We start from the raw sequence: 27,033 nt of genomic DNA on the forward strand, positions 1-27,033 counted from the left end.
TGTGTGTGTGTGTGTGTGTGTGTGTGTGTGTGTGTGTGTGTGTGTGTAACAAACTCATATTCTGAAGCACTGATCCTAGCCTGATGGCATGGCATTCAGGTAGGACTTTGGATAGGTAATGAGGTTCTAAGTGTGCTCGGTGCGGTGAGGATACAGTGAGTAAGCGAGTGTATCTACAAGCTGGGAAGAGCCTTTGCTAGAGACCGAGTCTGCTGGCGTCTTGATCTTGGACCTTCTGGCCTCCAGAACTATGAGAAACAAATGTCTGCTGTGTAAGCCACAAAGTCCATAGTTAGAACATCGGAAGCTAAGATATGTAGAGGCTGTGCATACATGATCTGGCATTGGAAGAGAAAGTTGGGAGATGGGGCAAGAATGTGATAGTGGGTGGTTAATTTAGACTGTTCTATTGTTTGTCCTGTGCTTGTCAAATTCTTTAGGGACTATTTACGTCATTAACACATCTATAAATCCTGTACTTGGGGTCACATGTAAGATGGAGGATTTTAGTGCCTGGACACCTGTGTTCAGAAGCCAGGCAATCACCTGTTCAGCTCTAGTTTCTTCTCCTTCCTCCTGTCCATTTGCTTGAAGCACAGGGAATTGAATACAGTGCCCCATGCATGGTAGCGGAGTAATCTACTACCGAGCCTCAGCTTTAGCTCCTTTACAGACAAAAACAATAATAAAGCTGCCTCACGAGATTTGGGGGGAGGGTGTTAAATAATGTGTTCACCCCCTCCTTCTCCATTTCCTCCCCTCCTCCTCTTTTTTTTTTTTTTTATGGTTTTTCAAGACAGGGTTTCCCTGTGTAGTCTTGGATGTCCTGGAACTCTCTCTGTAGACCAGGCTGGCCTCGAACTCACAGAGACCGACCACCCTCTTCCTCCCTGAGTGCTGGGATTAAAGGCATGTGCCACCATTGCCCAAGGCCCCCACCAAAGGCTCTCAGGTACTGCCTGCTAGCCTCAAACTTGCTATATAACTAAGAACATTCTCTTCAATCTTTGTTGGTGACTGTCAATCAATATTCTTTTTTAAACTAAATTTTTATTTTTTATATCAATTACAGTTTATTCACTTTGTATCTCAGCTGTAATCCCTCCCTCCTCCCCTCCCAGTCTCACCCTCCCTCCCTCATTTCCTCCTATGCCCTTCTCCAAGTCCACAGATAGGGGAGGTCCTCCTTCCCTTCCATCTGACCCTAGATTATCCAGTCTCATGAGGACTGGCTGCATTATCCTCCTGTGTGGCCTCGCCAATTAATATTCTTAATTGTTAGTAAGTTTTAGGGCTGTCTTTCACTCATTCTTTTATTCATTTCAGTTTTCTTGTGCTGACATTTAAAGCGACAATTAGTGATTTAAAATTTTCATTAGTCAGCGGTATTAATCAAGGGCTTCAAGCAGAGACATTAGGGTTGTAATTTATTTTTTGCAAGGAGCTGACTTTTTTGAGATAAGATCTTGTTTTGTAACCTAAGTGGCCACGAACTAAGGACCTTGGCCTTGGCCTCCTGGGCGGTAGGGTTAAGGTATATACCTCCATGCCTAGTAAGAAGATATAACTATCAATGGAGACACTGATGGGCCTTCTGTCTTTAGCATCTTGCTTCTACCTATGTAACTCCAAGGATGTCAGAGTCCTTATTTTCTATAACAGAACATTTTATGTAGAGATGGCTTTTGCTGTTAGAAGATTTCTTCCTTAGTTTGAACTGGTGCCTTCTATAGGACTTTGCCTGTTAGCACCACAGTCACACCTTAGGCATATAGTATAGATAAAGCTACAAACATCTGGGCATGGTGACACACAGCTCTAGTCCCAACACTCTGGAGGACGAGGCAGGTGAATCTCTATGAGTTTGAGGCTAGCCTGGTCTAAATAGTGAATTACAGGCATGGCAGGGAGGGATACATAATAGACCCTGTCTCAACCAAACAAAACACAGAAGAAATCACACGCCCAGAAGCGAACATGCATAATTTGAATCCCTGTATATTCAGTTATCATTTTGAGAAACTCGTATGTGAATTTGGTATGATGTCATGTTCCTATAATCCCAGAACCCTGAGACAGGAAGATATATGAATTTGAGGCCAGTGTATCTATACGGTAAGACTCTGACGAAAGAAGCTTGCTTGCCATACTTTAATTATTTAATAGCACACTTATTCTTTCACACTTTTTTTTTTGTATGTGTGTGTATGTTTTGGTATTTGTGTGGTATACGTTTTGGTATTTGTGTGGTATACGTATGCGTTTGTATGTGGGTATATCACACGTGTACAAAGGCTTCGCCTGTCTCTACCCAGTACTGGGTTTAGAGATACACATCACCACACCTAGTTTTTATATGAGTGCCGGGATTGGAACCCAGGTCCTCCTGCTTGCGCAGCAGTCTCCCCGGGTCCCAGCAGTGTGTTTTTGAGTTTTAGCTTTGTATCTTTTTCTTTTATTGTACAAATTGAGTATTACGTGATGAGTTGACGTCAGGTTCTTCAGGCATGGGACTTAACAGATGAGGTCAGACATTTCAAAATCCATTTTCCTTGATCTCACAGCTGGAGGTGTTTAGGCCTTAACTTGAAGTATAGGGCCAACAGAGCAATGCCTCCATCTGTGGCCAGTACACAATTCATTCTACCTGTGAGAGTATAAGACTGGAAATAGTTTTTTAATACCAATGAACTGGAGTAGGCCATCACTTTCCGGACCAGCCATGACTTCAGGCTTCACCCAAGGCACAAATTCTGCGGCTGATGTCCTTCAGCAAACCCAGCTACCAGCTCGGCCTGGCTGGCAGCTTTGTATCTTTCATTCATTTCTTTTCACTGCTAAGTAGTGTTCCATTGTGTAGGGTATACCACAATTTATGTGTTTCTTTTCTGTGATAGATTATTTTCAACCTGTAGCACATCGTAGTAACATTCTTATTTCAGTTTTTGCATCTTTTTGAACACCACGGTAAGTTTTTAGGCATGGAGGTGGGGGTTAGAGTGGGCACGTCCTCTGCTTCCTCCATTTGTGTGGAGGAAGATGGGTTGCTAGGATGAGCATCTCTGCTGCTTTGAGCCAGACATATGCTGCCACTTGGTTTTGTCAGCCTTAATAGCTTTGCCAACGTGCTTGATATGAAATACCTAAAAGTGATTTCCTAATTGTCAGTCAGTGGAAGCGCTTTGTTCATTCTTACCTTTATTGGTCATTAGTTTTCTTTTTCTTTTTATGTGACTTGTTCTCTCTCTACCTCTCTCTCATCTTCTGTCTTTTCTTGACATGTGTCATTCCCTAAGTGCATTTTTTTTTTTTTTTTTTTTTTTGAGGCAGGTCTCAGTGTGTAGCGTAGCCCTGGCTGGCCTGGATTTTGCTGTGTAGATCAGGCTGTTCTCAGGCTCACAGGGATCCACCTGCCTCTTCCTGCTTTGGGATTCGGGCGGGATGCCAGCAGGCTTCTTAATTGTATCTTTCTATGCTTTTAGTCTAATTGGCTTTTAGGTGCCTTACAGTTTTGGTTGCTACAATCTCTGAGGAATTTGGATTTTTCTTACTGTTGGGAGCACTTTTCTTCCTGGTATTTGGTGACTTCACCATGAAGTCCCCAAAATGCTTCTCATTTTAAATGTCCCACATGCATGCTTATGTTCTCTGTGCTGAGACTGTTGACCTACAGACCCTTAAAGTTAAAACTAGAAACATGAGAGCCAGCCAAGTGGGTAAAATAAGGCACTTGGTTCCAAGCCTGACTGCCCGAGTTCCATTTCTAGCAGCCATGGAAGGAGAGAACAGACTTCCCCAAGCTCCCCCCTGATCTCCACAGACATCCCATGGCATGGCGTGTGTCCTGGCATACATACATACATAGTATACATGTATATAAAATATACAAAAAGATAAAAAAGACTAGAAACACTGATTATTTTTATCATGAATAGATCATGACCATGTGAAAAGATGCTTGGCTTGACTCAGAGTGATTCAGATCATTCGAAGATGGCATATCTCAGAAACAGTGGGGGCTAGACAGCTTACCAAGCAGGCCTTGAGACCTTGAGTTCAATCTCCAGCACTGTGTGTGTGTGTGCGCGTGTGTGCACGTGTGTGTGTGTGTGTGTGTGTTTGTGTGTGTGTGTGTTTGTTGGGGGAGGGGAACACTGTATCTGCAGTGGATATAGTTATCTGCAGGCAATGTTAGGTGAAAAGCACAAGATAATATTTATCTTAGAAAAGACTGTATGGCTTTGTTTACTTCTTGTTTGTTTTTAAGAAATGGAAGAGTGAGTCATTTAATCAGAGTAATAACAAAAGGCTGTCCTTAGGAGAAAAGAGCCAGCAGTCTGGACGAGGGGATGTGATGTGCTCTTCCCCAGCACACTTGGTTTTGAAAATGTAAAATTATACATAATTTTAAAATAAAAAGCAATCTCTGAGAAAGACATACTGATATAACTGTTTTGAGGTGTTTGGCGTGACCCATCAGAGCAGAGGAACTCAGCCTCCTGGCTTCAGGACACCCACTGCAAAGATCTGCATCCTCAAATAGCATGCCAGGATGATTCTGAAAACACTGAAAACATTTTAGACTGTTTTCCAGTTGTCACTGTTGGTGACAGTGTTGGTGTTATTCCGAGATTCCTACATGCGTTGCAGGGTAAACAGCTAATTATACTGGCAGGAGGAAGGAAATGCTGACACAAGGACAATGAGGTGACGGAAATCCCACAGTCCTGAGTTTGAGGGCTCGTGGTAGGAACTGGTGAAGCATTTCATTATTTTTTTTCAAAATTCTCAAGTTCTGACTACTGGCAAGGCTCCAAATGACCGACCCCAGAGCAGGAAGCCTTCCTTTGGGCCAGGCTCTGATTGACAAGGATCATTTCCCAAGAAAAGCAGCCAGGGCTCTTTGGAGAAGTGGTGGCTTTCCGTTCTGGGACAAGAGGTAGGATGTGCCTGGAGCTTCTTGTCACACTAGCAAGCAGGGAATCCATCAAGGTCTTCCAAGGTCGTGTTGAAGAAGGCTTTAAAGCCGACTCGGAGAGGTTTCTGCTGGCCAAGTGGAGACAGTTTGGGCATCATTAAAATTAGCATAGCAATGAATTGAATGATATCCAAGAAAAAAGTTAGTCATTTTGTTGGGTGCTTGGACATTAAACTCATTACTTTGACAACTAGCAAATAAAGGGAAAGAAAGAACTCCCCTAAATGCCTTGGGAGGTGAGGGTAAGTGTGAGAATAGGGGAGCAGCAGGATCGCCATGATTCTAAAATCCCTGTAATAAACACATGGATTTAGGTAGTGGTTCAAGGACATTAACAACACACGGAGTAGCTAACCAGGCTTTGTGTGTCTCTGGATTAAAAAAATTATTAATTTATTTGTGTGTGTATGTGAGGTCAGAGGGCAACTTGTGAAAGTTTTCTTCTTTCATCAGATGGATCCCTGGGATTAAACTCAGGTCATCAGGCTTGGCACTGAGTACCTTTCCCCACTGAGTCATTTTCCTATGCCTTTTGGGTTAATCTTGGCCCCCAAAAGCCTTAATCTAACCAAACCTTCAGACTTAAGTTTTAAAAATTGTTTGTTTATTGAGACAGTCTCATTTAGCCCAGGCTGTCCTTGGACTTTCTGTGTAGCCAGGGCTAGCCTTAGACACTTGGTGCTTGCACCTCTAAGTCCAAGTACTGGGGTTGCAGGCTATGCCACCACACGTGGCCAGTATACTGCTTAAAGGATCTACAGTGAAGAGAGGCCACCCCCAATCCTACTAAGGAAACACAGCAAAACTTAGGTTATAGAAAACCCACAGGAAAATGATCTGGGTTTCCTAATAATTGCCTAAAGTAAATTATAGAGAAGCAAATTCAAGATGAGCCCGAGGATTAAAAATAGATGAATTAAGCAGTTGTAGTTTGGACTTCATTTGAATATTAATTATAATGAATTATATAACCGTGTTTTTGAGACGGCGAGGGGAAAGCTGGGCCCTGATAAAAATCAAGGATAGTGGTAGTGAGGTTGTTTAAGGATAGATCATAGCTCTGTTGGTAAAGCATTTGTTGTGTAAGGAGGAGGACCCCAGTTTGATCGCTAAAATCCACATAAAAAGCCGGGTGTGGTGATTCACACTTGTAGCCTCAGCGCTGGAGAGATGGAGACAAGTGGATCCTTGGGGCTCAACGACCAGCCAGCCTAGTCAAATGGGTGGACGGCGTCTGAGGAGCATTGCTGTTTGGCCTCCACACATGTGCACAGGTGAATGTGCACACACGCGCCCGTGATCTTTATCTTGAACATTTTGAATTCCTTACTTTTGAAATAATTTGGTACCTGGGATTGTCCCTAAGGTGAAGGGCTGAAGAGTTGGGGAGCAGAATGGAAAAAACAAAACAAAACTAAAATAAACGGCTCTGAGTTGGTGGTGACTGAAACTGGGTCACCACTGGGATGACCATTTGCTGCATTTTCTCCATCTTTGTGTGTATTTAAGGTTGTCCGTGGTGAATCATGACATGAAAATGGAACACTAGGAGTAGATCCGGCTCAAACAGGAACTATCTGAAAGGCTCTGTGTAAATGGTATGGAACTTCATGCCATTAGAGACAAGTTCCTGGAGGGAGCAGAGCACACACGGCTGGCTGGCTTGGATTTGTTCCTGTTTGGGTTCACTGGTTCAATGCTCACCAGGAGGTCAGCTCATGCTGATGGGAGGCAACCCAAGCCCGCATTCTCGGGAGGCCTTTCATTAGAGGACCTCTCCCTGTGGATTTTGATTCTCCTTTCCTCTGTTTAGTCTGCTGTTGTTCCCTCCAGCCAGCTACAAACTGCGTGGTCTCTCCGGGTGGCTTTTCCATCCCTGGGTTTCACAGGTCTGTTGAGGGGCTCCAACCTCGCAACAGCTGGGGTTCAATCCTGAGTCCTTCCACTGCCCTGCACTCTGCTGCTTTCTTTGCATTCATCAAGTAGGTCAAATTCTGTATATTGTCTTTGTAGGGAGGGTGCCTGTGTTTGTTGCTGAGTCTCTAGCATGCTGTTTAGAGTTTTGTGCTAGGTCAATTATGAACCACTGTGGGCATACATTCACTAGCTAGCCTCTCTCTCTCTCTCTCTCTCTCACTCTCTTTCTCTTTCTGTCTCTGTCTCTCTTTTTTCAGTATAGAGGATTGAACTCAGGGCCTCCCACATTCTGCTACTGAGTTGTATCTGAGAACTACTTTATGTTTTTATTTTAAGATGAGTTCTTTCTGAGTTGCCTAGACTATCCTTGAATTCACTGTGTATCCCTAAGTGGGCCTTAGAACTGTGGTCCTTCTAGTTCATGCTCCTGACTAGCTGTCCTATTAGGCATGATAGCCAGAGAGCTTTGAAGATGTTCAAGAAAGTGAGCAGAGCCTGTAGGACCCAAAGAATATTAAACTATAGACAAGAAGTTTTTATATTGAACTCCAGTGCTCTAGAGTTCAGGAAGCTTTTCATATAAATATACTGTCTCATGCATTCCTCCTTCGCACACCTGCGCTCAGTGATGGGGTTGGTTACTCATGTTTGAGACTCCAGTCATCATCAGCTGACAATCACTTCCTTGCTGTGTCTGCTTTGTCACATTGCCTCCTTCCCTTAGCAGAAGTTGAAAATATCCTCAGTGATGCCAGTGGGTGATCGCTTGTATGGCAGAGGCCACCACAATTATTGCCATGGCCAAATGAGTAGCAGTTGCTACTGATATCAACTCAGAACATAACTGTGCTCCAGGGACACTGGGAACTTGAGTCCTTAACCCTTACCCTAATATTTAAAAACAATAACGCTTAACCCTCTTTAAAATTCTGTGGTACACATATTAAAATTACATTAAGTAGCTGGGTGTGGTGCACACATCTGTAATCCTAGCATTCAGGAGGATTGTTAAGATGGAGGTTAGCCTGAGCTATGTAGCACTCTCAAAAACAAACACCACATTATCTTTGTGACTTTAGGTAAGATGAAATACTTACCCAAGTCATGGCACTAATGAACATCAGAGTCAGGATTTGAACCCAGGGGAATCTGATGCTAAGGCCTGAACTACAGCCATGAAATTACTCATAGACATTCATTCAGATAAGATCTATTGAGCATCTGTCTCCTGTAGTCCAGGTACCGGGAATATAGTCATGAACAAGACAGATAGTCTTTTGTCCTAAACATGTTCAGAGGCTGATAGGAAATGAAACATTTTTTAGGCAAGGATAAATGGTGTGAAGGAAATAAATCTGGGCCAAATAACACAAAGTATTCAAGGAATATGACTGGGGCTACTGTTTCTGGTTCACTCGGGATTTCTTTAAGTTAGACATGACTTGAATGTTCTTGACAGACGGACCAAGTGGGAAGAGGCTCTGTAGTAGGAACTGGTGTGTTGTGTTTGGAGGAGAGAGTACAGGGGAGAAGGCGAAACTACTGTAGTCAGGGTTGCATGTTCAGTGATGAGGGTAGATCTGCAGGGATCCCTGTGATTAGCCATGGCTGTGGTGAGGAGTGCTCCACCACTGTTGAGGGGTGCTCCACCTCCTTTCCACCCTTGACAATGGGGGAGAGCTCATTGACCTATGATGGAACTCATTTCTGAGAAAAAGTCTCTGTCCCACAAGAATGACGTGTTTTATTTAATCTCAAGGCTTTTGGGTCTCTAGTCTCAAAATTAATAGGATGGTATGAACATTGGAAGCCTGGCTCACTTGCAAGCGTGAAAACTGTTTAGGGTCTTAAATGAGGCCAGTTGAGAGCAATGTCAACAGAGCAACTTGGTTGCCAGCTAGTCATTGCAGCCAGAGGCTTTCCTGATGGATGAGGCACAGAGAGGCTGATGCCTGCCAAGTCGGAGGATGAAAACGGACACAGAACTTTTGGATGCTGCTGTCTTCCGTCATGGTTGTCAAGAAGTTGCCCTCTTTCTCATCAGGATGAGTCAAGCCTGACTGGACTTGGGAGAGAACTTGGACCAGTTGATCTCTGAAGTCTTCCATCCTGCAGACCTGGAAGCCTTATTGTCCAGACATCAGTCCGTAGGCAGTAGACATGGGTGGTACTAAAGATTCAAGAAAGATCCCAAAGGATGTCCCTTTGGCCTGCCATCCGTGGTGGTATCTCCTCGTGCCCCTGACTCTTCTCACTGTACTGCAGCTAGGGGGCCCCTGAATAATCCTGGGATATTTATTATGCTACCTCATTTTTCCACCTAACTGGTAGTCAGTAACTGCACTTTTTAGAGGTGCTTCATAAGGAGCCTGTCTGCCTCTCTGGTGGTTGGGGACCCCAGTGATAGTCTCTAAAGACATACTGTTGTGCTTTAGAATTTCTTGGTGTGACCACAGAGGTAATGTGCAGTGCCTGGGTGCCAGAAAAACCTTAGAGGGAAGGCTTATCACCTCAGGAGTTTCTGGCGGATGATATTTGAGAATATGTCACTGGGTTTGACTGCATAGTCCAGGCTACTTCTTTCAGTTATGTTGGTCTCCCATTAATACCTATCTAAACATGTTGGGGAGTTTAGAACAGTGGCTCCCAGAAGGGCTGTCCCTATCTCAAGTTTTTCTTTGCTTGTGCTTTTAACATCAGTGATACGTGTGAACTTTTAGACAGGTTTTCATTCCTCAGAGCTTGCAATCTAAGACATTCTGACACAGATGCACATTTAAAAGATAGACACCCTAAACACTATTGTTTTGTCAGTCGTGTGCTAAAGCTGTCATTTATGAAAAAGAAACATTATGTTTTTTCCTCTTACTTTTGCTATTTGAGTCATATCACTTGTCTTAAGTACAGTTGTACTTACAATAGAGACCGAATGGATTAGTGTTCTAAACAGGTTGGGGTAGACCAGTAGTCCTCTGTATTAGTTACTTTTCCCACTACTGTGACAAAACACCTGACAAAAATAAACTTAAGGATTTATTTTGGCTTGTGTTTGAGGGCATGTCCATCATGGCAGTGACATGGGTGTCAATCATCTGGTCACTTTTTGTCTCTAATTATAAAGCAGGAAGAAATGAACGCTAGTGCTCAGTTTTTTTTCCCCACCCCCCGTTTTCTGCTAGATCCAGGATGCAGTCTGTGAGACAGCACCACCCACATCCAGGATAGCTTTCCCTCCTCAGTTAGACCATCTTGGAAACATCCCCAAAGATAAGCCCAGAAGTGTGTCTCCCAGGTGATTCTAAATCTGGTCAAGCTGACAGTGAAGATTAGCTCTCATTCTACCTTTTGCCCACATTGTTTGTGTCCTTAATAAAGCTATGGAGTGACTTGCTTGCTATACTCCAGTGAAATGATAGAGGACTCTAGGGGGGCTGAAGCCACTAGAAGGTTCTACCGTCATGTTCTCAGTGCCTGGTGCTTTGTTAGCTGTTCTGTTCTCCATTTTTGCATGGACATGTTAGGCTGGTGAGTACATCAGGAAGTGGATGGTGTCACAGAGGTCACTGAAAGAAGCAAGTTGACAGGATCCTAGTGCCCAGAGACAAGAATGAGAACACACATGTACATCTATTCCTGAAGGCCTTGGGGGAGGTGACATTTGGGGCTGGCAGCAGGCCTATGGTGGGTGATCTTGGTTCCTGTAGTGAGCACAGTTGCTTCTGAAGGAGAAGGACTGGCAGACGACCAAGTGTGACTCAGTTGGCAGGACATCCACATACCAAGTGCAGAAACGAGTCTGGGTGCTCAGTGCAGCCCTGTCAGTGGGGTGTGGTATAGTGTGGGGCTTAGGCTGTCTGGGAGGGCATCTTCTACCTTTGCACCCTTATCCTCTTAGGAGGCAGGGCAGCCACAATGGAATACTTTACTTGCCCCTAGTTGCAAGAGATGGGGTAGTAAATATGGTTTTGTTTGCTAGCGCATAGTGTTTACACATACACAAAGAGTTTGAATGGGAAGGCCTGTGGTGGCTTTCACCTTGGGTGCAGGTGGTGGGAGAGGCTGGACAAGATCATCCTGATTAGCTGGCATAGCACTCAGGCTTCAGCTAGGGGAATGGACCAGTGGGCAATGTTTATGGAGAGACATACAGGAGGGAGCTGGCTTATACAATTGTGTGAGTTGTTAGACAAAGAACAGGACAGTGCATTGCACAGGAACATGGGGCATGAAGGCGAGCTGCTGTCCATAGGTGGAATTCCTTCAGGGGGTGTCCCATGCTGCTCTGCAGGCCTTCTGACTGAATCAGGCCTATCCAGATCATCACGGGGAACCTTCCTCTATATCCATTGACTAGAGTTCCTAATCACATGGATAAGTACCTTCACTCGAAGCAATACCTAGACTCCTTATTGTTCAGGTGATTGACAGGGGCCTGTACCCTCCCTAGCTTGACTCAAAGTCACCCTTATACCCTGTATTAATCTTGGGAATTGGATACATTCATGTAGACATTCACCCCCTCCTTCAACAGCCTTCCTGCTAAGACTGTTCTACTGATCTTCCCTGGCTCCACATACCCAGGATATTGTTCATTCGTCTGTTTAATTCAGCCTTTGTCTAATTCAGCCTATTCAGTTGTAGTTCTGTTTCTTAAGTGTGCTTCAATTGTACACCTAAGACCTCTTCCCTAGAATGGGTGGAAGGTCTTGCCAAGCTGATATATCAGCTAATTTTCTTGTTGCTGTGACCTAGTGTCGGACATGAAGCAAACTAGGAAAATAAGAATTTATTTTGGTCACAGTTTGAGGAGATACAGCCTGTCGCGGCAGGCATGGCTGCAGGTGGTTTCACAGTGGCAGGAGAGTACAGCTGAGAGCCCTCATCTCCTCCTATCTCAGTGAGTCGGGAAGCAGAGACAGGGTAAGAGAGGGGACCTGGTTTCAAACCTCAGGGCCCTCCCCTACGTCAACTCCCTCCTTCCAGCTATGCCCCATCTCCTAAGAATACCCCAACTCCCAAGGGAGCCCCCATTCCCCGCAGAGTTCAGCTATTCAAACACATGAACCTGTGGGGACATTTTGCATCCAAACCATATCAGATGGGTTAGCATCATCGTCATATTTGTCCCCTCCTAATCTGTGTCTGGGTTGTAGTGTTCTGAGTGGCTTCTTCTTAGAAACCAGGGACTTAACCCCAGCTTCTAGAATGGTCCAATTCTTTGTTTATCTTTTCATAGAAGAAGCAACAATATATTTCATTTGTTAGCATTTACTCTTTCATTCAACAGCCGTTCTCCAGTGTCTCCTGTGAGCAGGATATTCTAGGTTACATCAGGGGATGCAGCAGTGAAAAAGACAGAAGTACCCCGTGTTAGTTCTGAGAATTACAGGCTAGCCTCAGTGTTAGAGGTGTGGGTAGAAGCAGAGGAAGGAGACTAATTATAATAGAATAAATAAAACGAGTAAGGTAATTTCAGATAGAGTTAAGTGCATTGTAGAAGGCAAAGCTGTTTAATTTGATTCTAAATTTGGTAGCTGCTTTCTGAGTGTAAATGTTTTGTGGCTGCATGATGCGGAGCAAATGGCTTTAGCCCTTAGAACCTCAGTTGCAATATTAATAAGAAAGGACACAAATCCTTTTTTTTGAGATATCCATTGTGGGAACCATAGCACGTGTTTATGAAGGGTGTCCTGGGAAGATGAACTATCTGGAAATGTCGTTCCTTTGAGGTAGTTAGAGCTTTACTTTAGAATGTGGACTAGAGACCTGCATGAAATGTCACTGTAGTCCTTGTCAGAAATACAGACCCACTGAGTCAAATGTGCGTTTTACTAAGATCTTCCAAGTGGGCCTGATACTCAGATTGAGAAGCACTTCAGTGAGAAGCTGCTGGCAGTTTAGATGTTGGTAGAGTAACCTAGGTCTAGAACAATGCATTTGGCAGGGAAGTGGGGGTAGGCAGTGCTGGGCATAAGAAGAGAGTGAGTTCTAAAGGTAGTTTATTTATTTATTTATTTCCAGAGTGAGGCCAGTCTCTGAAGAATGGACTTAAAAGGAACCAAATTTTGGGGCTGGAGGGATGGCTCAGTTTTTAAAAGCATTTATTGCTTTTGCAGAGGACCCAGGTTTGGTTCCTAGCACCCACATGGAGGCTCACAACCATCTATGACTCCAGTTTCAGGGGATCTGACATCCTCTTTTGGCCTTCGCTGGCATTAGTCATGCATGTGGTGCTCTGAAATACATACACACAAAGATTCATACACATAAAAAAAAAATCTAACCAACACAACCGCCACCACAGAAATCAACCAAGATTGCAGGCTTATTAAATCGTAATGGCAAGTATGAAGGCTTTAAAGTCTGAGACTTTACTGTCTCTGCACAGAGTGCTTCTCTCTGAGTCGTCTCCATGTGCCAGATTGATTGAAAGGAGCAGTTAGTTGGGATTGATCTTCACCAGAAGGCTGTTCCACCTGCTGTTGCTAGATAATTCACCCCGTGTCCGGAAATGTCTCCTTTAAGGTCTGCGATTCCGCCTTCTGCAGGCTGAGCCTGTGACCTTGGAGGCCTGGGTTCTGCTCTCTCACCTGTGTTACCTTCTGCAGAAGTTCGGAGTTGGCAGGCCACGGCCTGACCATCTTCCTTGGTAAATGGCGTCTCATGTCTTACGTAGACTGCTCCTTGATGCCCTGTGGCAGCAGAACTGCAGTCACCTCTGCAGGCACCGAGTGCTTCAGAGCAGGATGCTTCCGGTACATTCCTGGGGTGGCTAATCTTACCCAGGAGGTGGAGATTTTTGCACACCTTGTTCTGCAGAGGGTGATCCTGTCCTTCAGGTTCTTCTCTTGTCCTTTTGAGACCCATCATACTAAAGATCTTACTTCATTCAGCTCTGCCTTTGGGCTCAGCATTGCTCTGGTCCACTCTAACTCCTAATGACAGCTCAGAAGGATCTTACATGAGGTGGGAGCTTTATATGTTGGAGCGCATGACCTTGGGATCAGTCCTAATTACGGAATCTGTGGATGTGAGAGTTCCTCCTTCGGAAATAGTTTTATGTCCCATTGCGGATGCAGAAGATGGGTAAAACTCCATCTTTGGTGCAGATTCAGGGCAGGTTGTGTCTGAGAAGCAATATGGGGGAAGGCTTCCCTTTTTTTCTCAAAACCTCTTTCGTAGATGCAGTCCTCTCCGGAGCTTTCAGTTCAGTTTTCTCTGATGGTCTCGGATAGATGTGTTCCCTTCTAGGGCAGGGGAGCATGGATTTCATCAGCTTTGGAAAAGAGGCAGCCTTTGTTCCACTGTCTGAGTCTAAGTTAAACCCACTCTGTTTAAGTTACTTGCATTCTCATGATGCTTCCTGCATATACATGTGTCTCGCAAAGCACCAGGGACTAAGAGGGGAGCTAAAAGTGCCCCTACGGATAGCATTTTGAGTTTTTTTTTTTTTTGGGGGGGGGGTTAATCTAATGATCAGAAAATGCTGGCTTCAGTTTCCTGGGGACGGGAGCTCATTTCACGTACCATCTTCTGTCTCTCCAGATAGCATGGGTTTTCTTACCTCCGTCTTGTCGTCAACAGATTGATGCTGGCCAGTTACAACTAGATTTGTGTGTGGATTTACTTGATGCTGCTTAACGGATTACAGCCTGTGCCTGACACTTTAGCGCACACACTCTCTCTCTCTTCCTGCTGGAGAGTTTACTGTCATTTCTTTTTTCTTTCTCTAGACAGGAAGCACAAACTGAGCCACCCAGTTATCCTGTTGAGGGGAAAGTAGAGGGACATAAAAAAACCAGGGGTCAAGTGATACACCCTGACAGAGAGATCTTAAGGGCTTCCAGGGATCTCCTCAGCTACCCCTCAGCCCAGATGGCTGGCCTTTTTTCTCTTTTAGATATACTGCTGAGTCCAGTGGTGAAGGAATGTGTCTTTGTGCATCCCATAATAAAAAGGGCTGGTGCCCTGCCAGGCTGCAGCTAAGATGCCCTTAAGTTCTTCCTGTGAGGAGACCAGCTATCTTTCCAGCTTTTCCAGGAAGGCTCTGAGCAGCAAAAAGAGGAGAGGGAGGGAGGGAGGGAGGGAGAGAGAGAGAGAGAAAGAGAGAGAGAGAGAGAGAGAGAGAGAGAGAGAGAGAGAGAACATGCATCCAAGGATCTTCCACTGCCTTAAAGACCCTTTGTGGTTGTTGGATGTCTGATGGACTGGCCCACATATCTGTTCTTTGTTTCCACTGTCGTACTATGCATCAGTCAAGACAACTTCCTGTAGCTTCTCTGTGCAGGGCAGATTGCATTGTCTTCATTCACAGTGTTATGAGAAGACGCAGATGAAAAGATTGTAAGATGTCTCCTCCATCCCAAATGCTTACAGAGTGTGTTGTCTTGCTGATACTACAGTCAACTCTTGACTTAAGAACAAAACCACACCTCCATAGGGTTTCTGTATGATTAACCAGTATCTGTGAGAGCTTTTACACACCCCACTGTTCTGTGAACTGATACTGTAATCGTTCATACTTTAAAAGTTGCTTGTACCTGTTATGGACCCCGAATGTGGCTGGGGCTGTGCACAGGTCATGGTAGAGGTAGAGGTTACACATGTCCTGCAGGAAGCTTCTGAGTTCCTCTGAGTCTTGGCAGCTTTAGCCTCTGTCTTAGTTAGGGCTGCCATTGCTATGATGAAATGCCATGAGCAAAAGCAAGTGGGGAGGAAAGGGTTTACTTCATAATCGTCACTGAAGGAAGTCATGGCAGGGACCTCAAGAAGGGAAGTAACCTGAGGGCAGGAGCTAATGCATAGGGGTGCTGCTTATGGCCTTGCTCCTCATGCTTGTTCAGCCTGCTTATTATAGAACCCAGGACCACCAGCCCGGGATGACACCATCCATAGTGGGCTGGGCCCTCTCCCATCAATCACTAATTACGAGAATGCCCTAGAGGCTTGCCTGCGTCCTGATCATATGAAGGCATTTTCCTAATCGAGGTTCCCTCCTCTCAGATGACTATAGCTTGTGTCAAGTTGACATAAAACTAGCCATCGCAGCCTCTCCTCTCAGGAAACCACCCCTAAACAGAATTTAACATATCATTTCAGGAAGCATATGGCTCCTATAGGAAAATTCATGGGGATTTCTAGAACCCTAGAATGAGGGTCACTCTTCTTGATGATACGGGTAGTCTTATAACCTACCATCATTTACAAGATTTTGGGGGAGTTAGAGATACCAGTGTTTTTTCTTTAAAAACATTCCATTAATTTATTTAGTGTATGCAACACTGTGTGTGTGTGTGTGTGTGTGTGTGTGTGTGTGTGTGTGTGAGTCAGAGGAGAACTTGAGGGAGTTTCTCTTCTCTTTCCACCATGTGGATTCCAGGAATCATACTCAGGTCTTCAGGTCTGGTGGTAAGAGCTCGAACCTGATGAAACATCTCACCTCGCCCAGGCGTTTTCCTTTTAAAGAAAGAGCTAGAAACTAAAGCACTCTCTTGCCATATCAACCAAAGAGGGGCTACTCCAGGACTTTTGGCAGGAATTATTCTTGTAGCCCGTGGGACAGCACAGGCACTCTGGAGAGTCTGTGGACACATTCCAAAAAGGACTTTATTTTCCTGGTTTACAGCACAAGCAAACGTGAAACCTGATTAACTGGCAAGGGATTTACTAGACATAACCATGCCGGCATCGCGCCAGGGTGAGACCGCACAGGGGTGTCTCTGCTTTAAGCTCTTGTCCCAATAAAAGTGAAATCCCTGCTCAATTCACTCTACATCCTACCAAAGCCCCAAACAAAACATAACAAAAACAACAAATGGCAGAATGTAAGCAAAGGACTTGTGTTGCCGCTGCTCTTTTTTGTTTTTATGCTTTGTTTAAAAGTTGCTAACACAAAGATGGCTCAGTTTAGAAGAAGTAATAGAGACCTACTTGCTTGGCTTTTTTTTTTTTTCCCTCAAGGAAGAGGGTTGTGACTGTCTTCCCAAATTTCTATGCAGTTCTACCTTCCTCTTCAATGGTGGAGCATTTGGTGTCTAGGCTTGGCGCTTCAGTCCTGTTTCTAAAGGTACTGAGGGCAATAACAGGGATTCTTAATGAAACAAGGGGACTTGTTTACAGGGACACTTGGAGTTGCCTGGACCTGTCCTCTGGGGACTTAAGTGTGAGGCATATTAGGGATCTTTGGCTCGCCGTGACGGAAATGGATGGTGAGGAGGAGGCAGAATGGGTCGGTAACAGCCTGTACGCAGCACAAGTGAGAAAAATACAATCTGATGTGAGTGGTGGGATGTCCTTACGCCGCTGGTGGTGGGGGAAGGTTCCCTCAACCTTGTAAGAAAGCTGTTGGGTTTTAGGTAGCTGCCTATGCATTGAATGTGGGCTGTGGGTGCATTCGTATAGGTGCACGGATCAAGGCGCTTCATTCCATCAGCCTTTCACACCCTTTCATCCAATCTAGCTGTCAATCTGAGAACCTACCCTAAAGAAAGCCTAAATGCAGCCAGTTGCTTTATATTTAAAACATATATTTACATTCATACGGTTTTATCAGTGTGATGATGGGAAGCAGAAATAACAGCTTGAATGTTCACAACCTAGGAATTATTCCTTAAGTGAAAACTCATTTGGCTGATGGAAATCTATGCGGTCACTTAGCTCATTGGCAGGTAGGAAACAAGGACAAAACTGGCAAGCTGGCCCAGGAAGCAGGCAGAGGATTGGTCTAGATTTTCTCCTTCGCTTTTAAACACGTTCTTGATAGTCACTGTGTACAGTTTCCCCAGCGTTGTCTCCGTACCTTCCCCTCGCCTGACCGCCTTTCTCGGCAGTCTGCTGCTGCCCAGAGCATCGATGCCTCTGCCTCTTCCCCTGGGAGTTTGTTTCTCTCGGATATGGATTTTGTGCTGGCTAGTTTTGCGTCACCTTGACACAGGCTGGATAGAATCCTTTTAGAAGATGGAACCTCAGGTGAGAAAAATGCTCCCACCAGATTGGTCTGTGGGCAGGTCTGTTGGCGATTTTCTTGATTGACGTGAGAGAACTGTGGGCAAAAGTGCCACTTTTGGGCTGTTCTTCTGGGTGCTATAGGGAAGCAGGCTTTCCTCCTTGATGGACTGCTTCCTGGAAGGGTAAGGTGAAACAGACCCTTTCCTCCCCAAGTTGCTTTGGATGAGGTGTTTCATCACAGCAATAGAAACCGTCACTGCGACAGATTCTGGAAAGAGACCCACGCTAAGCTGGAGATGCAGCTTAGTTGGTGGAGCATGTGCCGTGCAAGCCTGTGGGCCCAAGTGTAATAACCACAGTGCAAGTAAAAGCTAGGCGTGGTGGTGCTTGCTTGTAGTTCCTACCTTGGGAAGCTGAGCTCAGGTGGGTTTCTGAGGCTCAGCTGGCCAGCCACGTTAGCAAGCTTTAAAAAACAAGGGGAGACGGGGCTGGAGAGATGGTTCGAGAGGTCCTGCATCAATTCCTAGCATGCACATGGCAGTGGCTCCCTACTGTCTATTACTGTGGTCCCCTGGGATCAAGAATCCTCACCTGGTGGGCGGATGGACGTGCAGACAAAACGCCCATGTACATAAATAAATCTTAAAAATAAAACAATCCAAGGTGGGGTGTATTCTGAGAATGAAACTGCGGTTGATTTCCTGCTTATACACACACACACACACACACACACACACACACACACTCACACTCACACAAGACCTACACTGGGATTCTCTTTCAACCACATCTCTGCAGGAGCAGGGTTCCCCACGGCGTGCAGGCTGAGTCTCAGGCTTTCTTCTGAAAGCTCAGCATCTTCCACCTCTTTCCATTTAGAAAAGAACACTGCCTTTGATGGGCAATGGGTCCATTCATGGAGTCTGAGAGATTTAGTCCAACCTCTTCACTTTGCTGATGAGGAAATGGAAGAAGCCACGTGACTTGCCTCAACTCTCACAGCTGGTGGTGATAGGAGCAGCAACCCTGTTTTCAGAGTAGTGCAGCGAAGACGTGGCCCTTTCTTTAGTTAGCTCTGTTGCTCCACACAGGTTTGTGTGTGTGCGTGTGTGGGGTGTTTGTAGAGTGAAGCCATCCTGCTCAGCACCATACCTCTTCATATGTGTTCGGTAAATGTGCTCAGTAAATGTTAGTGTCATCACAACAGCGATGGAGAAAACGAGCGAGAATTCCTTCTTCCTTTTCCTACCCCAGAGGAAGGACTCCTTCTGTCATTATCTGGACTGTGTCAGGACCTAGCCCCTCACCTTCCTGTAGGTGTGGATAGGTGCTCAGGTAATGTGTCCCCACAGGGGACATGAAGCAACAGTAAAGTTTGCAGCCGGGGCAGACAAACTCATTCATGAGCGGTTAAGGACATTTGAAGCGAGGATGTCACGACCCAGGGGAATGTCTGTTTCAGGACAACCTAGTATCTAAAAGCTAGAATTATGGACACGTAAATTTGGTTGAGTATCAAAATCACAAAATGGTCTCTCCCTTTACAAAACACTTGATTTCTGGGTGTGTTTAAATACAGAGCTCCAGCTGACTACTATGAGATTATTTACTGACATTTTCCCCTATGTGATAGTTAGCAAAATAACAATAGTATAAAGCAACACATACACACACATATATTTAAATTTATAATTGAGGTAAATCATATTCATCGTCATCATTATCATCCTTTTGTGTTTTGACACAGGCCTTCCAGGCTGGCCCTGAACTTGCTATATACCAAAGGCTAATCTTGAACTTCTAATCTGCCTGCCTTTACTTCACAAATTCTGGGATTTCAGGCATGTGCTACAACACCCACAGCTCCCCCCCCCCCCACCAAATATTTTGCTGTTTCAATATCAAAATACATGATTCTAAATGCAAAACTATTTTCATGGCATATTCAGAGACTATGCCGCTCTGTAGCCCCCTTACCTGGTAATATAAACATGGATGTATTAGTTTGGGGCCTTCTTAGCATCTCTCTTGCGAATGTGGCTCTTTTCATTTCCTCCCTAAACCCCTACATACTGCTGCACCTACCCCCTGCCCCTGTAGTGTTTTGAAAGAGGATCTCGGTTAGCTTGGGCTGGCCTTGGATGGACAACTGATCCTCCTGTGAGCTGGACCTTAAGGCATGGGCTACCACACCCAGCGGGTTTTTTTTCCTGTTACTTTGAATTATAGAGAATAGTAGTTGCCAAACAGGATGAAGAACGACAGTCTTCACTTAGCATTTAGCTTTCCCTTTCCTTCTGTTCATCAGTCTACATGCACATACACTTTCTTTCTCCTTGAACCACTTTATAAGAAGTTTAACTGTGTGTGTGTGAGCCCGAGTGCATGTCTGTGTACCACGTGGGCAAGTTGCCTGTGGATGTTAGAGGAGGACATGGGATCTTCTGCATCTGGAGTTGCAGGTAGCTGTGAGCCCAGCCCCGCTGCAGGGGCTGGGAACTGAACTCAGGTCCTCTCGAAGAGCAGCAATATTGCCCCTTCCTGAACCACTTGAAGGTGAGTTGCTAACCCGAGTTTCTTTGTCCCAAGAACAAGGGTGTTTTCTTACATGCTTATAGCACTGTCGTCACGCCAGGAGATGAAGAGTGATGCCATACGTGTTAGTTACGTTTCTGGTTGCTCTAACAAGGCCAGCAAGATGGCTTGATGGGCAGGGTGCCTGCTGCCAAGCCCGAGGACCGGAGTCTGGTGCCTGGGACCCGTGTGGTAGGAGGAGAGAACTAACTTCTGCAAGGTGTCCTCTGACCTCCACACTCGTGTTGTGACACGTATGCCCCCTCCCCCAAATAAATGAAATTAATTTGAAAAAAAAAATCAAACGCTATCTGACAGAACAACCTCAAGGAAGGGGAAGTTTATTGTGGCTCACAGTTCTAGGGTTCAGTCCATCAGGGCAGGGACACTACAGGTGGCTGTGAGCCGCCCAGTGTGAGTGCTAAGACCCAGACTTCAGTCCTCTGCAGTACCTGTTCTTAACCACTGGCCAGCTCTCCAGGAGCCCCTGCCCCAGATCTGAATTATATTTCTCTTAATTGCAATTCATTTTCCCCAGTAGTATTCGCAACATTAATTTTTTCCACTTATTAGAATCATGGGATTTATTATACATTACATTTCCACACGAACCTTGGGTTTTTATACTGTTATGTTACATTGCCTGTCCTTGGGGACATACTCATTCAATTGAATTGAAAATGCTATCTTCACTCTCCCATGGTTTAACTCTGATCACGGAGTCTTCATTCCTTATACACATTTACAAAAATGTCATATCATAATGAAATATTCAACGTTAGATTAAATATTGATAATTTCATTCATCATCATTCAACAACTCTTAATGAAAACGCCTCATCCAAATGTCTGTACTCTAAACCTGTTTCTTTGTGCTCTTTCTTTAATAGGAGTTAGCTTTCCCTCCTTTCCGTTATTATCCGTGCTCCTCTCTTGTCCTTATTTAAATGTCTGCTGTTTGCAAGGTAATTTGTCAGCAAGTGACAGCACACAGATTGTGTAAGTGGGGGAAGATTTGCTCCATGGTTGACCCCTGTCTCCTCTTATTGCTTGAAGAAATGCTTCTGAACCCAGGGATCTCCTGAGAGTTGGAGCACTCTGGGACTTTGGCTGTTGAGACACTCCAGGGTGGGTCTGATGAATCCTTTGATTCTTTCTTCCAGTCTCTGGAGAGTCTCATTTTCCTTTGATAATCCTTGGCTTGATTTCCCTCTTTTCTCTGCACAAAGAGATTTATGAGGACTTAAATGAATTACACTTTTTTTTTGTAAGCTGAATTTACCAGTATCTGTGAATTTTAAAATTGATTTTTAGATTTATTTATTGATGTGCATGAGTGTTTTGTCTGCACATATGTATGTATAGCACATGTGTGCCTGATGCCTGTTTAGATTCTCTGGAACTGGAGTTACAGGAGGTTGTTAGCCACTACGTGGGCACTGGGAACGGAATCCCAGCTCTCTGCAGGAACAAGTGCTTTTAATCATTGAGCCATCTCTCCAACCTCTTTATTCACTTCTTTACTTACTTATTCAGGCAGGGTCTCATGTATCCCAGGCTAGCCTCAAACTTGCTGTGTAGCTAAAGATGGCCTTGATTTCCCGATCCTCCTGTCCACACTTCTTAAGTGTTAGGATTACAGGTGTGTACGAACCACCTTGGCCAGTTTTATACGGTACTGGGGATCTCATCCAGGGCTTCTAATATGCGTTGCAAACACCCTAACAAATTAAGCTACGTTCCCAGCTGTCTGAGTGTTTGTTGAGACCGTGTCTTACTCCAGGCTAGCATGGAGCTGACTGTGTAGCCCAGTCCCATGAGCATTCTCATGCCAAGTGCTTTGAACTTTTGGCTGCGTTTTCTGTGTTCCTGCCTCCTCCATGACGCCCCGTCTGCCAATTCTAGTCCTCTGTGGTGCCCCTTCCTTGGAATTATCTGTCTTCTCATTTGGCCTACGGTCACACATGCCTTCTGGCATCATCTAGTCGTTCTCCCTAAGTGCTGTCCCCTTTCAGTAAGTAAAGCTGGCCTCTGTGCCATCCAACTTGATTTTACGAAGCCCTCTCCCATCATTGCCCATTAGCCTGCAGTTCAGGCTTCCTATGCTGCTCAGGGCAGTGTTGTCACCGCAAGGGATCGTAGCATGCTTTCCCAACATTTATGGCTGTCTTGTTTTCTACCTCAGATCAAATGCTGCATCGCTGACATTGTGTCTGACCTCAGCCTCCTTACAAAGTCGTGCCATCCCTTTTGTGTCCTCAGTGCGCGGATGTCAGTCTTTGAGGGTCCTCTAGCTCTTAGGGGTTGGAAATTCTCTTTATTAAGCTTCTCTGTCTTGGTAAGTGCAGTGTTAAAAAATGAATGAACTCAAATGTTTCCCAGGCACAAGAGTAACCTCCTTCTCTTTGAAAACCCAAGCAGTGTTTGGAGAACGCGTGACTCTAAAGAACACAGATACCATGCTAATAGTATCTGTGATTTGATTTATTGTATTAATTCTCCCTATCTAAATGGCATGTCACTTAAGGCCAGCAGCCTCTCTAACTCCCACAGTAATGAATGTAATTAATAAATTGCTTGAGATGTACATGCGCTAGCTGGCTTCATTGTGTAGCATAAGCCTTCTGGAAGGAGATGCTGAGCTGGATGATGTGTTCCTGTGTAGCTGCCTGCACCACCAGGTTCACCTTCTAAGTGTCAAATTTATCACAGTACAGCAATGACTACCATCTCTTGAGTTCCTGTTCTGACAGTGGCTCTAATACAAACAGGCCGATGCTGAAGGGGCCATTTTCTCCATTCTGCAGATGAGGAAACAAAGGCACGGAGAGGTTAGGAATTTGGACCAAGGTCTCAAGGCTCCTAAGTGTCAGCAGTGTGACTTGAATACACGTTAGCGACTAGTCCTCTCTAGCAAGTTCAAGAATGGGCTTGTTTGCCTCCGTGCTTTGCATCTAGAAGTGTCACTGTATCTCAGCTTTGGTACCGCAGGCACTGAGTCTTCAGTCTCCTGCTCCAATTCTTGGGCAGTAATGCTATGACCCTTCTGGCACTCTCTGCAAGCCCTGTTCCTGCCACTTCCCAAGAAGAAGGGGAACAGGCAAGGATATTAGAATGTCTCTGTTGTGGTTCCCATCAGGGTAAGACATTGGCCACGGCAGGGGAGAGTCTTTCTAGAAGCTTCCTTCTTATTGAGCAGAATGAGAACCCTGGGAGACTATCCCAACTGTGGGGGCAGCTTCTCCAGGCAGGTGCTACACTGGTTCCAGGAGAGTAAAAATGTTGCCTCGGGTGTGCCATGCTTTAGTGGGTGAACGGACCGCTACTCTCAAAATCATCTGGGGGCTGAACAAAAAATGATACCATTTAGGTTTCTCTCTCGACCTACCAGATTAAGATTTTCTAAGTTAGGACAAGTAGATCAGAATCCTAGTCTGTACCCCAAACCCTGTCTTTTTGTAGATAAAAAGAATTTAAGGTTTGGGGATGTGGATTAAAACATAGGAGAAGAAAAAAAAATCTTTCCTATTTTCTTACATTATTTAACAACTAGAAGAGTTTTCTCCTCAGACTTCTAGGGTAGAGGTCAGGGAAGACAATGGGACATGTGAGCATTCAGGGCTTGTATATATTTAATGTTTGATTAAACATTTGAGCGGCTGCTTGTGTTCTGTCCCTGGTGTCAAGTATGGGGGCTCACGATATCTCTTTAGTCTTGGGGCCTCACAGTGTAATTAGAAGTAGAAGCACGGAAACTCCTCAGATGGCAGCGGATGCTGCAGTTAACTGACAGGGCCCAATAAGGCGTGACGTGAGCACGGCAGGGATGGTAGGCTCTTCAGTGCGTTTGCTGTAGAGGTAGGTGGAGGTTAGAACTGTGTCTTCCCACTGAGAGCTGCTTTGGTTGTGAACGGCCCGATCCAGGTGCTGTGTCCCCGAAGGGACATTTCCCTGTGTGATTGGAAAGTATTCAAAGGTGATTTAAATACTGCCCAAGCTCTACAGCACGCTGTGTGACAAAGCTGTGCCTGGGGAGATGCAGATACTCACCCTGGATAGGAGCCCATGACAGAACAAAGTAGGGATACTACCAAAGCCCAATTTGGTGAACCAATGAATTTTATTAGGGTATCTTATAGGAATGTGGGGGAGAGGTTACTTGCAGGAGCTGAAATGACTGACTCAAAGATTTCTGCATCCCGAAGCCCACCCCAGGATGAGCGACAGCCCACAAAGCTGGGATCCTGGAGCACATTGTGAAGCCTGCTGGCAGCTCACCAGGTTGGAGAGCCTCGGCTGGCCTAATCCTCTTTCAGGCAGCTGGTCTGGTCTCAGAGTCGTCTTTGCCACACTATACAACAAGCGACAGTCCTTTTTGTGGGCCTCTTGGACCATTCTGTGGGTTCGAGTACTGTGTGGTGGCAGCTTTCTTTGGGATGTGATTAAGATAAATGGAAGAGGAAAACAATTTTCTCCTTTGTACTTCACTGGACACTTTGGGGGAAGTGTCTGTATTTCTCCGCTGCTTCAGCTTCTAGCCTGTTGGATTAGAAGTAGCCATGTTGCTTGGATGGAATGAGAGACTGTGCATGGAAAGACTTTGAAACTGGAAACTGCACAACAAAGAGTCCTTTAAATGACCATTGTCATTTGTCTAGTAGTGATGGCACACGTGTGTATCCTAGATGTGTGGGCCCAGTCCTGCATTAGAAGGTGGGTTGAAACCACATGACCATCATAGAGGATTATGGTAAGTTTTCAAGAGTGGTTGTTGGAAGGCGAAGGTTATTGGACACTGGACTCTGCCAAATACTGTGTGAACCATGACAAATGCATTAGTCCTTCTACCCGAAAATGATGGTATCTTGGACTTATGTGGAAAGAGATTCTATATATCAGTTATATCTCCTGAGGCAAGATACTCTCATGAGGGCAGAAGTAGTTCTGGGGAGGACAGGGTAGATGGATGCAGAGGGAGTTACTATGTAAATCATTTTCTGGCCACTTTAATCACAACTCAGGGAAAATTACCTTAATGGAGAGATAGTCAAGAAAACCCAGAGTCCTCCCTGAGTGGCCGGTGTGATGGAACTAGGAGCCTTGCCTTTAATTACCCAGAGTTGAGCTCGTGGGAATGTGATAATTATTATTCAATAAGATAACTTCATAATTATTCAGTTGAGTTCCAGCTCATTACAGTAACATGGAAAGTGATGGTAACCCTATTCCGAAGCCCTGCCACTGATATAAATGCTCTTCTCAAGTCACTGAAATGGAGAGCAGAGCTTCCCAGCCCATATCTCCGCATGAGTCCTGAAGCTACATGACACTGGGGGTGGCCTCTAAGCCCCTTCAGTGTACTTTGGTTACTAGGGCTCTGGGACCATGATAGCACAAGATCCATTTCTAGAACTGGTACCCCATTCTTGTTGGGACTCCCCACTTTCTTTGAATCCTCACTTCCCTGTTTGCTCTGGCCATTCTCTTTGACCTATATGTTTTTTTTTTCTCCCCCTTTTTCTTTGTGATCGCTTTTGATTGTCATTGAAATGTATGTGTCAGTGAGGTCTAGTGTGATAGTAATTGGTATAATATAATATTACCTGTTGGCTTAGATGTCTAATCTATGGCTTAAGGTCCTTTTGAGTTCATTCTGTAACAGCTGTGGACCTAATTTTCTTCTAGGTGTGTATTTTTATCTTATCCATTCTGAGCACAACCAAGAGTAGACTGGTAGATTTCATGTCCTTTTTTTGGTCACTATTGTGCCTGAATTCAGAGACTATTTATAGCTTTCTTTAGAAGTATATAAATAAAGGCACACTATATACCACAGTTTCATTGTTCTAAAGCAGTGGTTCTCAGCCTTCCTAATGCTGTGAGCCCTTAACACAGTTCTTCATGTTGTGATAACCCCCAAACACAAAACTATTTTTGTTGCTATTTCACAACTATAATGTTGCTAGTGTTCTAGATCATAATGTAAATATTTTTGTAGACAGAGGTTTTCCAAAGGGGTCATGACCCAAAGGTTGAGAATCACTGTTCTAAAGTATGATTTAAACTTTTTGTTACATTTGCTTAATGTATATGTGCATGTGTATGTACGTTCGTGTATGCATGTACGCACCTGCCTGCCTGACATGGTACACATCTGGAGACCAGAGGAAAGCCCACAGGAATTTACTTCTGTCTCTGGGCTGTGGAGATTTAATGCAGGCCGCCGGGTTCCATGGCAAGTGCCTTCACCCCCTGAGGCATCTTGCTGACCGGAAGTATGATATTTTATATGAACGAGATTCATTAGTAAAAGCTGTTGATGCTTCTTTTACATGATGGATTAACCTGTCCACTTCTAGCTTATGGGTGACTCACACATTGTTAGCATTCTGCTGTGACATTGGGTGGTCTTTGGTATTTTATGGACTGTCTTATAAAATGCACCAAAGAAATACGTTGGAGCTGGTATTTATTGCCTTAATCTTGTTGTCTACATTGGGAAGTTGCTAACTAAATGTTTTCTACAGCTTTCCCTTAATTGCAGTGTGGTTAATTCCTCTCAACTGCAAGGAAGCCAAGGTATTTATAGATTGTTATTATTTTGTGGTTGGAAAGTA

The 27,033-nt window shown here is 44.8% G+C and overlaps 1 protein-coding gene and 1 pseudogene across 2 annotated transcripts in view; one reads left to right on the forward strand and one right to left on the reverse strand.

The window, feature by feature from the left end:
* CUNH1orf226 (chromosome unknown C1orf226 homolog) overlaps window positions 1-27,033 on the forward strand; it is a 288,836-nt gene that overhangs the window by 22,520 nt on the left and 239,283 nt on the right. The gene's annotated exons all lie outside the window — the stretch shown is intronic.
* On the reverse strand, window positions 127-2,724 carry LOC129689356 (ATP synthase membrane subunit K, mitochondrial-like; annotated as a pseudogene).

The sequence above is a fragment of the Psammomys obesus genome, unplaced genomic scaffold (genome assembly GCF_907164565.1).
Source record: "Psammomys obesus unplaced genomic scaffold, mPsaObe1.curated_primary_1811, whole genome shotgun sequence".
Taxonomy (NCBI): Eukaryota; Metazoa; Chordata; class Mammalia; order Rodentia; family Muridae; genus Psammomys; species Psammomys obesus.